General features: G+C 52.6%; 1 protein-coding gene across 1 annotated transcript in view; it reads right to left on the bottom strand.

Annotated features, from left to right (window-relative positions):
- Positions 1 to 8,283, bottom strand: part of MLXIPL (MLX interacting protein like) — a 31,680-nt gene extending 23,397 nt beyond the window's left edge. Inside the window, exon 1 of the mRNA XM_047714007.1 lies at positions 8,077 to 8,283. The gene's annotated coding sequence lies outside the window, so the exon portion shown is untranslated. The remainder of the gene's footprint in view (positions 1 to 8,076) is intronic.
- Positions 8,284 to 13,931: the final 5,648 nt, after the last annotated feature.

The following is a 13,931-nucleotide window of genomic DNA, read 5'->3' as shown; positions in this document are numbered from 1 at the left end:
GGTTACACAGGTGCGTTTTCGGTGAATATTCATCAAGCTGGACACTTATGATCTGTGCACTTTTTTTTTTAAGGTTTTATTTATTGGGGCGCCTGGGTGGCTCAGTGGTTAAGCGGGTGGTTAACCGGGGTGCCTGGGTGGCTCAGTGGGTTAAGCCTCTGCCTTCGGCTCAGGTCATGATTCCAGGATCCTGGGATCGAGCCCCGCACTGGGCTCTCTGCTCAGCAGGGAGCCTGCTTCTCCCTCTCCCATTCCTCCTGCTTGTGTTCCCTCTCTCTCTCTCTCTCTCTCTCTCTCTGTCAAAAAGTAAATAAAATCCTTAAAAACTAAAGATTTTTAGAAATTATTTGAGAGAGAGAATGAGGGAGAAAGAGAGGGAGAAAGCAGAGGGAGAGACAAGCAGACTCCTCCCTGAGCAGGGAGCCCAACCCAGGGCTCCATCCCAGGACCCTGAGCCCATGACCTGAGCTGAAGACAGACGCTTAACCCACTGAGCCACCCAGGAGCCCCTGATGTGTGCACTTGAAAACCTAGTTTGCATGTGTGTGCCCAAACACGCACACGCGCACACACCCCGTCAGTCACTCCCACCTCTGAATCACCTTCGAAGCTATTTTTTTTTTTTTAACCTTCGAAGCTATTTACCTGAAGCCTGCCCCAGCTGGGGGTGAACTAGGGATCTAGGTGTGGGGAGGGGACAGGTAGTGCATAAAGTCCAGAAGAGGATGGCAGGGGATCACTGAGTGGGTTGAAGAAGTAGGTGGTGGAGGGATGGACAAGAATGAGAAAGAGGAATAGAAATGTTTTTGCTGTAACAGATTTTGCCGTAGGGTCATCCAAAAATATAATCCCAACATTACCTGTCTACCAACAGAGTAGGGAAAAGACGAGTTGCCCTGCCCACATCATTTCTGCCTTTTCCTGGTCTGGGAGGGGGTTTTAAGGCTGCCTGGAAGCAGTCAAAGTGCTGGAGAAGGAGAAGTTTCCAGAGAGAAGCCCTCACCGGTCACACCACTGATTTCTGCCTTCCTAGCTCTCCTGGCACATCACCGACCCCGTGCCCCAACCCCTCCATTGGTTGCACCCCAGGGCCCTATGGAAATGGCTCCCCTCTCCTCTCCACTCTTCAACTGTACCCATCAAAAAGTACAGGGTCAGGAATTAGAGTCTTTAGTTACTTGTTCTGTGACCTCAAAGAAGTGACTTAACTTCTCTGAGCCTGTTCCCTCATAGATAACAAGGAATCATAATCCCTGTTCTTCTAGTCTCCCTGAGCGACAAGAGGAGAGAAGCATTTAAGGGTGCTGGGCTCAGGAGAGACTGGTGGTTTCGTTGGCTAAACTTTGGGCAGGCTTTGGAAGCACAGATGATGGGCCAAGGCCTTGGCCTTGGGAAGCTGGATGATGGGGGGAGGGGGACACAGAAGGAGAAGAGGAGGGAAGAAGACCCGAGAGAGACTGAAGTGGGCTGGGGCTGAAACTCGCCTCATTGCACGTTCCCCCAGATCCCAGGGACCTGGACCGGTTCTTCTAGAACCATCTGGGGAAGCCCAGGCTGACCTTCTGGCAGATCTCTTCCTCTTCCTGTCCTTCCTCAGTCAGAGATACTCGGGGACAGGCTCTGCATCCCAGCTCCCTCTTTGTCTGCTGGTCTTTTTCCAGTTGCTTCTCTCTTCCTCTCCTGGGCCTTCCCCACCCCGCACCCCAGCTCAGTCCAGCCTGGGGCAGGAGCTCATGGGAGGCTGCCCGCCATGATGCCAGCCTTGGGTTCAAATCTCTGCCCTGCCCCCGGCCATCTATGAGAACCTCAGCCGGTCAGGCCATACCATAGAATGGGGATGAAAGTTCTCGCCCTGCCCCGCTCTCAGGAAAATGAGATAATGACCACGAAGCCACTTTGTCCAAGGGTATGTGTCGTCTACCAGAGCTTCTCAAACTACCCGCAGCCCAAATGAAGTGGGCAAAGGGCCTGCTTTTATTTTTAATCTGCCATGGATGTATAAGTAGGCAAGACACGATAAAAAAGTGAGTTATTAGAAAAATTCAATTGAAGGAATAAAGAAGCTACCAGCCCAGTGTTTTATTATCATAATCCACAGGTAGCAGATGGCTATTAGACTGATATGTTTTCTAAACACTTGCTTTCAAGTTATATATTTATCTGGTTGTCAGGGCACCTGGGTGGCTCAGTGGGTTAAGCCTCTGCCTTCGGCTCAGGTCATGATCCCAAGGCTCTGGGATCGAGACCTGCATCGGGCTCTCTGCTCAGCAGGGAGCCTGCTTCCCCCTCTCTCTCTGCCTGCCTCTCTGCCTACTTGTGATCTCTCTCTCTGTCAAATAAATAAATAAATATCTTATCTGGTTGTCAACTGGAAAGGGAATCTGGGACCTGGCGGTAGTCCACGGGTCCCACTTCAGGGAGCACTAGTGTAGAAGCCTCAGTGCCCACTGGAGCTGGGCTTGGGGGCAGGGCCGGGGTTGGGGAGCATAGCAGCTTTGCAGGCTATGGACCCCCATCCTGACTCTGGCCCCTTGAATGATTTGCCTTTCTGTGGTTCCCCAGCCCTGCCTTCACCCCCGTTGTTCCCTCCCAGAATACCTTCTCCCCTCTCTGCATGTCTGATGCCCACTTTGTCTTTCAAGGATGACCTCAAGCACACCTTCTAGAAAGCTTGCTCTGACCATGCTCCCCCGCCCCGCCATGATGCAAGTCAGCCCTCCCTCCACTGAACTTGCACAGTCCTGGGCACTATTTCTGCGGCTCTCTGAGTCTCTGGGGGGCATGCCTCGGTCTCCCATGCTGAGTTGCTTGGAGGCAGGAATCCAAGAGTCTGAACATCCCCCCCGGCAGAACTCCTGCACCCCTGGTGTAACTGAGGGCATGATACCAGCAGACAGTTAGTATGTGTGTCGAGTGGGCAGCTGAGGGGGCTCTTGGGTCGGAAACAGATGAAGAGATGGAAGGTTAGGTAGGTGTACAGGTAGAAGGAAGGGTGGACAGATGGACAGATGGCAAATGCTAGCAATCATCGTCATCGTTAAGTGTAGAAATAGTAAAAGGTAGCTAAGAAGCAATGCTGACTTAAGAAGAAAGTTACAGAACAATGTGCAAAGCGTGATCTCATATGAGAAGAAACTAATAACAGTGAACACTCACATGTGAAAAGGGAAGAAAAGTCAGGACATCCAGCCACCAAAGGATGACACCGGTGGTCTTTATGGGAGGTGGGAAACAGACATTCGCTTGTAAATTTCCATAAATGTTCAAGTTGCATAAGCCCTCTGTATTACTTTTGAAATGAGAAAAAAAATTCTCCAAAAAATTGAAAATAAGATGAGAGAGTAGAGCAGATGATGGCACGGGAACCCCCTCCTTTCTTCATAAGGACCCCAACGTTCAGAATCAAAGCTGTCTAAACAAAAGAAAAAGGGTTCCTGATTGGCTAACCAGGCACTGGGGGCGGGGAAGGGACAGCCTCCCACCCCAGCTCCTGGGAACACTCTTTCTGATTCTACGCAGCCTGTGGATGCCATAGGGGACATTTTCTCTTTAGGGCACAAAGCTCAGGGGCCGGGCTGATCAGGTACCTGTGGGTCATCTCGGGCAAACCATTCACCCTCTCTGGGCTTCAGCTGCCCCGCCCCCCACAACATGGGCAGAAGCAGTCTAGCCTCCTAGGTATGTTATGAACAGCTAGTGGGTAGAATCCAGTACACAACAGTGCAGGGATGGGGCGGGGGGTACAGTCAAGGAGATGAGGTTCTGCCAAGAAGAACCATCATGCCAAGAGTCTTCTCAGTCTACAAAAATGTTCCTGGCCACCATTTACCACCGGACCATTTTTACCCCCAGAGAATACTATGATTCATGTCCATTCTGACACTCTCTCCTGGGAGTTAGCATCCAGCCCCACGAGTTAAGGGCTCAGACCCACAAAACTGGCTCCATTTCAGACACCAATGTCAAGTTCAGGTTACTACGTGGACTTCTGGCCCACTGCTTGTAAATCAGGGCATCCCAGCGCCCCTTCTTCAGGTAGTCCAATTTGCTAGAGAGGCTCACAGAACTCAAGAAAGCACTTTGCTCACGTTTGCCATCTTTATCATAAAGGATACGACCGGGCAAAGCCAAATGGAAGGTAGGCACAGGGCAAGGATTGGAGAGTGGAGGGAGGGCGTGCAGGGAGCTTCCCTGCCCCCACCAGGTGCCCCACCCTCCCAGTGCCTCGATGTGTTCACCGACCTAGAAACCCACCGAACTCCCGCATTTAGGAGTTTTTCTGGAGGTCTCATGAGGTAGGCATGATTACGTCATTGGTTACTGGTGATTGAACACAATCTCCAGCCCCGTTCCCCTCCCTCCGGAGGGATGGAGGGTGGGGCGGAAGTTTCCGACCTTCTAAGCCCTTCTAATCCCACCTTGGTCTCCCTGGTGACCCGGCTTCTACCCTGAAACCGTCAGGGGCTGTCAGCCACCAGTCATCTCGTTAGCGTACAAGAGACACTCAGGGCTCTGGAGTTTCCAAGGGTTTTGGAGGGTTTTCGGAGCTGGGCGCCAGAAACAAAGGACAAGGACCAACCTTACACTGCTTAGGAGTTGTATATACCCGCTGCTTGTAAGCTTGGCATGTCAGGACTGGACTGAGCTGTGGAAGTCAGCAGGGGCAACAGGCTCCTGTTATTTGAGGAGGAGGGGGCTCAGTTTGGAGCAGCGGATTGTATCAGGCCACCTGTCGTGTCCCATCAGTGACCAAGCCAGGTCCTCTGCCTCCCAGCTCTGGCCCCTCCACACTGCACTATCAGAGCCTTACAAGAGAAACCCCAGAAGTAGAACAGATACTGTGTTAGTCTACCCATTCTGCAGATGAGAACACAGAGGGCTGGTGAGCAGGTGTGCCTTGCAGTGGAGTCTCCTTCTTTGTAGCTGGATGGCATTTCTGGCCACCTCAGTGTGCCAGGGTGGGTCTGTGCCTGGTTGTTCAGAGTCAGCCCCAGGAGAGTAGAATGGGGAGTGCCTTGGACGGTGTGGAATGATTGTCAGGGGGCTAGGAGCCCCCCTGGTCTTCCTTAGACCCCTGGCCTGCTTGGGGAACATCTGGGTCAGACGACACCCCTGCCATCCACAGCTCCCTGGCGCCAAGGCATGGGGACAGGGTGTGGAACGTGGTGCTCAAACCTGCCCCCCGTGTGACCTTGGGCTCCTCTCTGACCGTGACTCCTATATAAGGAAAAATGGTACCGTGGGCTTTGAACGCTGGTTTGTCACCTTTAACATGGGTGTGGGGATATGGTCAGTGGTCAGTTTACCTTACAGGATTGTCGTCAGAATCAAACAACGGGTGTGACAGCCAGTGGCAGGCCCATGAGTGTGGATTTCCTTTCTCCTTCCCTCCTTCCTCTCCCACCCCTCCACCCCCGCCCTTTCTTTTTTTCCTTCGTGCCTAGCGAGCATTTCTGAGCACGGTGTTAGAGAAAGAACCGGGTGCTATGGGACAGACGATGTGGGGACCACCTCCCCCAGGGGACTTGGGCATGGAAAAAAAGCTTCTCAGACCAGCTGTGGGTAGCTGTGGGAGTCACACCAGCCCCATCAAGGCTTCGGGTCTCTGGACTGACAAGGAAAGCGGTCCCAGGGAGGCATATCTCTCAACCAGGGTCACCTGGCTGATGGGGCTGTGTGGGCCAAGGGCTGGTGAGACTCCCAGGGCTACCCAGAATTAGGGAGGCCTGGGGATTCTGGGAAGGACCTAGCTGGGTCAGATGATGACCCAGGTCGGCTTAGCCAACCTCAAAGAGGAAAGGCAAACGTGAGCAGGCTTGCTCCAGAAGCTCAAAGTTAAGGAGCAGGAAAGGCAGGCGGGGAGGGAGAGGTGGGGGCCATGTGGACCCCCATGGGCATCCATGAATCTACCCCCTCTGACGCAGAGCTTGCCCACAGCTGCCACCAACAGTCCCCGGGAGCCCACTTAACCCCAAGTGACAGACGAGCAGAGTGAGGCCCAGAGGCGACAGTGGGAGCAGAAATCGGAGTTTTGGAATTAGGGTGCCTTGTTCTGAATCGCAGCCCAGTCATTTCCAGGCTGTGTGACCTTGAGCCCGTGCCTTGACTTCTCTGAGTCTCTGATAGATCTTTATAGATGAGTTTCCTCATCTATAAAGTGAAGATAACATCCCTTCTCTCTCAGGTTATCAGGAAGAAGGAAACAGTGACAGAAAATCGCAGTGGCTGGCACACAGTAGGTGCCCAGCAAAATTCAGGCCCTCCTTCCCCCTTCCCAGCTACCCTGGGCTTCAGGGAGCCTCTTTTCCCTTCCTCGCCAGACTCACATCTGAGCCCAAACCCCTTCGTCAGTACTGATCAGGGAGTGAGATCTGGGCTGATGAGGGCCTCTACCACTTGCCTTTGCCCCCCACAGAGCCAGCAGCAGGGCCAAGGGCAGCCTCTGAGGGAGGTCCCAGGTAGGGCTCCTGCCCAAAAGGAGGAAGTGGGCTTTGGGACAGGTGCGGTCCACGGGAGCCTCGAAAACACAGCCTCTCCCACCTCCACGCCGCTTTGCGTTTGTCAAATCTCATTTTGCCCTCCACCTCAGTTTCCCAGTGTCGCCTCCCCTGGTGCCTCACAGCAGTACACACAGGACAGGACAGGGGATTTCTGTTTATAGCACTCCAAGACCCCAGGGGGGGTCCCTGACCCTGGCCCCCTCACCTGGGCCCAGGTCAAGTCCTGATCCTGAAGCCTGAGTCCTGAGCGTGATTCCAAACTGAGTCCTGGCCTGGGGTAGATCGTGTCCTTGGTGGGGGATGGGGGTGCAGCCAGAAGGACCCCCTCTCAAGGCAGGGGAAATCCTGGTTGCTGCAGCGAAGAGCTCCTCAGTGGGACTCTCCTCCCTCCTCCAGGAGCTGCCCCATCCCAAGGCTTAGGAGTTGAGCCTCCTTGGGGCGAGTGCGTGAGCCCGCTGCTCAGGTTCCTGGGCCTGAGATCCCCAGGCCTCAGTGCTCCTCCCCCTGGATCTGGGGCTCCTGGGCAGGAGATGGGCAGGCCAGATGCAGAGAACAGAAGGAGACACACCTGGACAAGATGGAGGCCTGGGCCGGATCCCCGGCCCCACCCAATCCCTGATCCAGCTGACCCTGGGATATCCTCGCCCTTGCGACGACAGACCACAGGGACCTTGCTTGGAGAGGCCTGCCCTGTCCTCCAAAGCATCCTGGTGTCCCGTTGAATCCTGTCCCTATCTCCACTCCAAGTGACCCAGAAACAAGTTTCCCCATATCACAGCGGGAGAGCCGGGCCCAGAGAAAGGAAGTGACGAGCCCAAGGTCACACAGCCCGATGCAGACAAGAACTCCAAGCTCCTAAAGCCAGGCCAGGCCTGACCACAGGTCCTTCGACCACTAGGGTGCCCTCAGGAGACACTGAGGTGGGGAGAGGGTGGCTGTGAGGCAGAAGGAAGGCCTGGGCTTCCTGGGCCAGACCAGTGGGAGTGCCCTTTGCCACTTTTCTAACTACACCTGTTGGCTGGACGTCTGGTGGTCACGAATGCACAGGGCTTCCCAGCCACACAGTAACCTCTGGCTTCTCCCTGCCCAGCCAGGGGGAGCTCTGAGCCCTTGTTCCTGGTCCTAGGGCCCACCTGGGGTCAGCTTCTCACGGCACCCACACCTGTCCAGGGCAGAGGGTGCAACTGGGAGAAAGAGGGCCCTCCCTCCTGCCTCCCTCTTGCCTCCCTTAGCTCACTCTCAGCTCCCTGGAGAGTCCCCAGACCACCATTCAATCCTTACCCAGCCCATGGGACCCCAGGAGGCCTTGGGAACCTGGGTGCACCTGGTAGAACCGGCAGGATGAACTCCCAGATTCTCAGTCCTGAGCTCTCTCTGGGGTCTGAGCTAGCCTCCTCCTCCTCCGGGCTGCTGGGCCGGGACAGGTACACAAGAGCATTAACCCCAGCAGCCGCGGGGAGCCAGAGAAGTGTCCCTCCCCCTTTGACAAGTGCAGAGACAGGTCCAGCCTGGGGGACGATGTGACTCCCCCTGGGCCAAGCACCTGCACCCACCTGATGCCCTCCTCCCCCCTCACCTGGATTCTGCGCGATCTGCGGGCGGGGTGGGTCCCAGGCAGCGCCACAGGGTCCGCTCGGGAGGAGTCCGGGGATCCCGGAGCCGCCGGGCTCACCCGGGATGCTCCCGGGGCCGCGGCCGACAGCGGCCGCGTCTTCTCCGCGCCAGCTGCAGAGGGCTCTGTGCACTGCGCCCTGGGCCCGGCTTTTAGCAGCGGGTGTGGACGCGGGCACTGCCCGGCCCCCGCCCGCTCGAGATGTCCTTTGCCCCTTGATCGGGTGCCTCCTTCTCTCCTTAGCACGTGGATGGCAGCCGCTCACCCGTCTGGCTGCCTGTGGGACAGACATGGCCCGGGACGCCGGCCCAGGCGCCTGCCAATCCCCGTCTGGGACCTGCTCGTGCCCGCTCACCTTTAACCCCCGTCTTCCCGGGGGCTTGATGCGGGGCTCCCAAACCGCGCTCTGGGTTTGAGAAGGGAGGAGCCACAGGTATGGGGCCCCGCCCAGGTGGGCATAGACGGAGGTTGGGACTTCGCGGCTAGCTCCCTGAGCCCCAACCCCTGTGGGAACCTCCCTCCCCCCTTTTGGGCTCCCATCCGACTCACCCAACCCCATTCATTCCCCCAGTGCCAGCTCCATCTGGGACCCCACCCTGAGCTCACTCTGCCTCCAAGCTCCCTCCCTCTCCTTGATTTCCCACGACCCTCAGGAGCACCCCCTACCTTCCCTGGGCTCTCTTCCCCTCCTTGAACGGCTCCCCACTCTCTCTGGACACACACAAACCCTTCTCCACTTTTACGAATCCTCCCCCTCCATAACCTTCTGCTCCTGCAGAGTTCCCTTTCCCTCTTGACCTCCTTCCTCTCCTCCTAAGCCTCTTTCTGGTGCCAGTTTCTTCAAGAAACTGGTGGGATGGGAAACACGGTGGAGGGGATGGCCGTGGTCTTGGGCTTTCACATCCAAGAAAGGCAGAGGAAAGAAGTTCCTCGAAGGAATCCAATCCAGGAAGGCTTCCTGGAGGAGGAAGAGGTCCATGGTTCCTCTGATGCTAAGAAAGGAAGGAGATGACTTTGATGGCTTCTGGTGACTGGCTCCCCTCTCTTGATGGAAGCTGGGGAGACATGGGGGGGTCTCCTCATTTAAGAAAGTCTCCTGAAGATAAACAGAACGCATCTCCCCCTTCAAATCAAGATTTTCTAAAGCAAGGGCAGGGTCTCATTTCAACTTGATAAATCATTACTTCTAGCTAATGTTTGCCCAGCATTGACTACTTGCCAGGGTCCGGCCTACGCTTCTTAAGCCCTTTGTGTGGGTTAAGTCATTGAATTCCCTCAGGGACTGGATGTGATGGATATTTTCTCCCCATTTTACAGATGAGGAAACAGAGGCACAGGGAGATTCATAGAGGTGGTAGGTGGCAGAGCTGGAGTTTGAGCCCGGATGTCCTGGCTTGGCACCTGGTGTGTAATAGATCTTTTGCTGGGGGGCCAGGGGCTGGGAAAGACGACCTAAATGCTGTTCCTGGTCTCAGGGGACCTCTAGTTTAACAGGGAGGCATGGAAGAGTCTTTAGTGACTCTGGTACAGATCTGGTCGGCATCTAGGCTGTGACCGGAAGTGGCAGGAAGGAAGGACTGATCCTACCTTTGGAGGAAGAGGTATGTATGTGTTAGGCCAAGGTCGGTTCTTCAAGAACTTTCGGTCAAGGCATGGGGAGGAAGGGCATCTGAGATGGAGGGACCTCTTGGGCAAAAGCAGGGGAGGTATGGAAATGCATCGTAAGGTGGGGGGGGTGGTAGTCAGGCATCTGGATTGACTGGGAAAGGGTCTCTGGGTCAGGTACGAGACCGGGGAAAAGAAAGAGGGACAGAATCATGGAGGAACACGGATGCAAAGAAATGAAGACCAGCAGAGAGATAACAGGGAGCCATGGAAGAATGATGAGCAAAGGCAGAACCAGGGCCTTTGCAGAGATTGTGGCAAAGAGGGAAGCAGGGGCTACATGGGGGTGAGTGCCTCAGCCCAGAAAGGACAGCGCTGCCTGTGTAACTGACCTGGGGGGGGAGGTGAACCAAAGACTTGTGGAGCAGAAGGGACAGTTTGTCACCATGATTTCTTAAGGGTGCTTCTCCAAAGGGCGTGGGTCTCCTTCAGCTCTGGATCCAGCCCCAGAGCAGGACCAGGAGAGAACTAGCATGCTTGTAAATGTCATGTGAATTGCATGAAAAGGATTTGGGGCTAGATGGAAGATGCGGGGCTGAGAAAGTCTTTCCTGGTTTGAGCCTAACTGCCGGGCAGGACGCTAACCCCCCCAAACCAAATAAAGGGGTGCCCTAGGGGCTGACTGAGCAGAGTTCGAAGATTGGGGGTTGGGGGTTGGGGGGTTGGTGATGACCAGCAGACTGTTGTCTTCAGGATGACAGGTGAAATCTATGCCTCCCAGGACGAGGCAGGTGGGGAGCTGACTCTTGATCTTGGGGTCGTGAGTTCGAGCCCCATGATGATTACTTAAATAAATAAACTTAAAAAAATGACCAAGAGTACATGAAAAGATGTTCAGCCTCATTAGTCATCAGAAAATGCAAATCAGAATCACGAGATCCTATTTCATATCCACTAAGATAATTATAGTAAGAAAGATAGACAATACAGTGTTGGCGAAGGAATTGGAATCCTCCTCCTTTGTTGGTGCAGGTGAAGGGTGGCAAGGCTGCTTTGGAAAGTGGTCTAGCCTTTCCTCAAAAAGGTTAAACACAAAGTTATCATATACCCACTCACTGGTATATAGCCAAGAGAAAAACACACGTCACCTAAAAACTTGTGTGTGAATGTTCATAAGAGAATTATTCATAATAGCCAAAAAAGGCAAATAGCCCCAATGTTCATCAAAAATGGATGGATAAACAAAATCATGGTGTACACAGACAACAGAATATTCTTTAGCCTTAAGAAGGATGAAAATCGGGGTCCTAGGATCAAGCCCCAAGTCTCTGCTCTGCAGGGAGCCTGATTCCTCCTCTCTCTCTCTGCCTGCCTCTTTGCCTACTTGTGATCTCTGTGTGTCAAATAAACAAATAAAATCTTAAAAAAAAAAAAAGAGGAAAATCCTGTGGCCCGCTAAAACATGGATAAATCTTGAAGATATTATGCTCAGTGAAATAAAGTAATCACAAAAGGACAAATATTGTAGATTCTACTTATATGAGCTCCCTGGAGCAGTCAGATTCACGGAGACGGAGAGGAGAAAATAGTGGGTGTCAAGGGCTAGGAGGAGGGGGAAATAGGGTGTTTGTATTTAATGGATATAGAGTTCCAGTTTGGGAAGATCAACAAGTTCTGGGAATGGATGGTTGTGTTGGTCACTGAGCAACGTGAATGTGTTTAGTGCCACAAGGTGTATTCTTAAAAATGATTAAAATGGTATATTTTATGTTATGTATATTTTACCCCCCCCAAAAATCAGAAGGACTTGTATAGTAATAAGTACTACATTGTGAATGAATTGTTTTAAAGATTTATTTTATTTTATTTATTTGACAGAGATCACAAATAGGCAGAAAGGCAGGCAGATGGCGCGGGGTGAGGGGCGGTGGGGGGGGGGCAGGGGGAGGGAGCAGGCTCCCCGTTGAGCAGAGAGCCCCATGCTGGGCTCCATCCCAGGACCCTGAGACAATGACTTGAGCTGAAGGCAGAGGCTCAACCCACTGAGCCACCCAGGCGCCCCATGAATGAATTTTTCAAAAAAAGATTTCATTTGCCTGGTGCCTGGGTGGCTCAGTGGGTTAAAGCCTCTGCCTTCGACTCAAGTCATGATCCCAGGGTCCTAGGATCGAGCCCCAAGTCAGGCTCTCTGCTTGGCAGGGAGCCTGCTCCCCGCCCCCTACTTGTGATCTCTATCTGACTTGTGATCTGTGTCTGTGAAATAAATAAATAAAATCTTTAAAAACATAAAAAGTTTTTCATTTATTCATTTGAGAGAGCATGTGAGAGAGAGCACAAGCAAGAAGCCGGGAGCCAGACGCAGGGCTGGATCCCAGGATCCCAGGATCGTCACTTGAGCCGAAGGCAGACGCTTAACTGTCTGAGCCATCCTGGCGCCCCCAGTGTAAACGAATCTAGAAAACATTATGTTAAATGAAAGAAGACAGGGGCACCTGGGTGGCCCAGTTGCTTGAGGGACTGACTCTTGATTTTGGCTTGTGTTGTGATCTCAGTTGGGGCAGGAATGGGGAGTAATTGCTAATGGTTACGGAGTTTTGTTCGGGGGTGATGGAAATATTCTAAAATTGTGCTGATGTACCCCAAATCACTGAACTGTACAAATTGAATTGTTGAATTGTATGGCATGTGAATTATATCTCGATAGAATTGTTTTTGTTGTTTTGTTGTTTAAAGAGGGTAGCGATTGGGCTCTTGGAGAATAATGAATTTAAACACTGAACCAGGGAGCGGAACCATGAAGATGAAGCGTCCCCTTTGTATAGTCAGCACCGGAAGTTCATGACCGATAGTAGGTACCCCGTAAATTAAAAACGAGGGAGGGGCACCTGGGTGGCTCAGTGGGTTAAGTCTCTGCCTTCAGCTCAGGTCATGATTTCAGGGTCCTGGGATCGAGCCCCGAGTCAGGCTCTCTGCTCAGCAGGGAGCCTGCTTCCCCCTCTCTCTCTGCCTGCCTCTCTGCCTACTTGTGATCTCTCTCTCTGTCAAATAAATAAATAAAATCTTAAAACAAAAACAAAAATGATGGAGTGTTTCCAGAAAGAGAAACACATCCCAGCTGCTGTTTTTGGAGCACTGACTAGATATCAGGCATCATGCAAGACACATGTTAGGACACATCCTTCAACTACCCATTTTACAGATAATGTAACTTCAAGGAATGAAGGCATTTACTCTTGGTCACACAAGAAGTGGCAGAACTCAGAAAGGGATCCAGGTCTGTCTGACTCCACGTCTAAAAATAGACCCTAAAAATTATTAATTTTATATGAAAGTTTTCAGACTTTATTTTATTTTTAAAGATTTTATTTATTTGACAGAGAGAGACAGAGCAAGAGAGGAGAACACAAGTAGGGGGAGTTGGAGAGGGAGAAGCAGGCCTCCCCGCAAGCAGGGAGCCTGACTCGGGGAGTTTTCAGACTTGAATAAAAATATAAAGAATAATACCAGGTACCCCCACTAGCTTAAGAAATTGAACTATCGGGGCACCTGGGTGGCTCAGTGGGTTGAGCCGCCTTCGGCTCAGGTCATGATCTCAGGGTCCTGGGATCGAGTCTCGCATCAGGCTCTCTGCTCGGCGGGGAGCCTGCTTCCCTCTCTCTCTCTCTCTCTCTCTCTCTCTGCCTGCCTCTCCGTCTACTTGTGATCTCTCTCTGTCAAATTAATAAGTAAAATCTTTAAAAAAAAAAAAAAAAGAAATTGAACTATCTCTCAATGCTATTGAACTTCCTTTGATCTCCTCCCTGACTCCATCCTCCTTTTTTCTTTGCTAAGGATTTTTTTTATTTCTTTGAGAGAGAGAGCATGAGCAGGGGGAGAAGCAGACTTCCCGATGAGCAGGGAGTCTAATGTGGGGCTCGGAGCCTAATGGGGGGCTCGATCCCAGAACCCTGGGATCAGGACCTGAGTCCAAGGCAGATGCTCAATCCACTGAGCCACTCAGGCTCCTCCCCTCCATTCTCCTTCTGCCAGACAGCCATGCTCCTGGTATTTGGTATTTCTTGTTCCCACTTTTACTTTGTACATATCTGCAAGCAATAGGAAATATAGTTTTGCATGTTTCTAGACTTTGTATAAACAGCACCGCAGGGAGGAGGTCTCTTCTCGCTCAGCATTGTTTGTGGATTCACTGAAATTGACAGGGGTAGCTAAAATTT

Source organism: Lutra lutra, chromosome 18 (assembly GCF_902655055.1).
Source record: "Lutra lutra chromosome 18, mLutLut1.2, whole genome shotgun sequence".
NCBI classification, from domain to species: domain Eukaryota; kingdom Metazoa; phylum Chordata; class Mammalia; order Carnivora; family Mustelidae; genus Lutra; species Lutra lutra.
The sequence above is the reverse complement of the archived record's forward strand: the minus strand, read 5'-3'. Positions and strand labels throughout refer to the sequence as shown.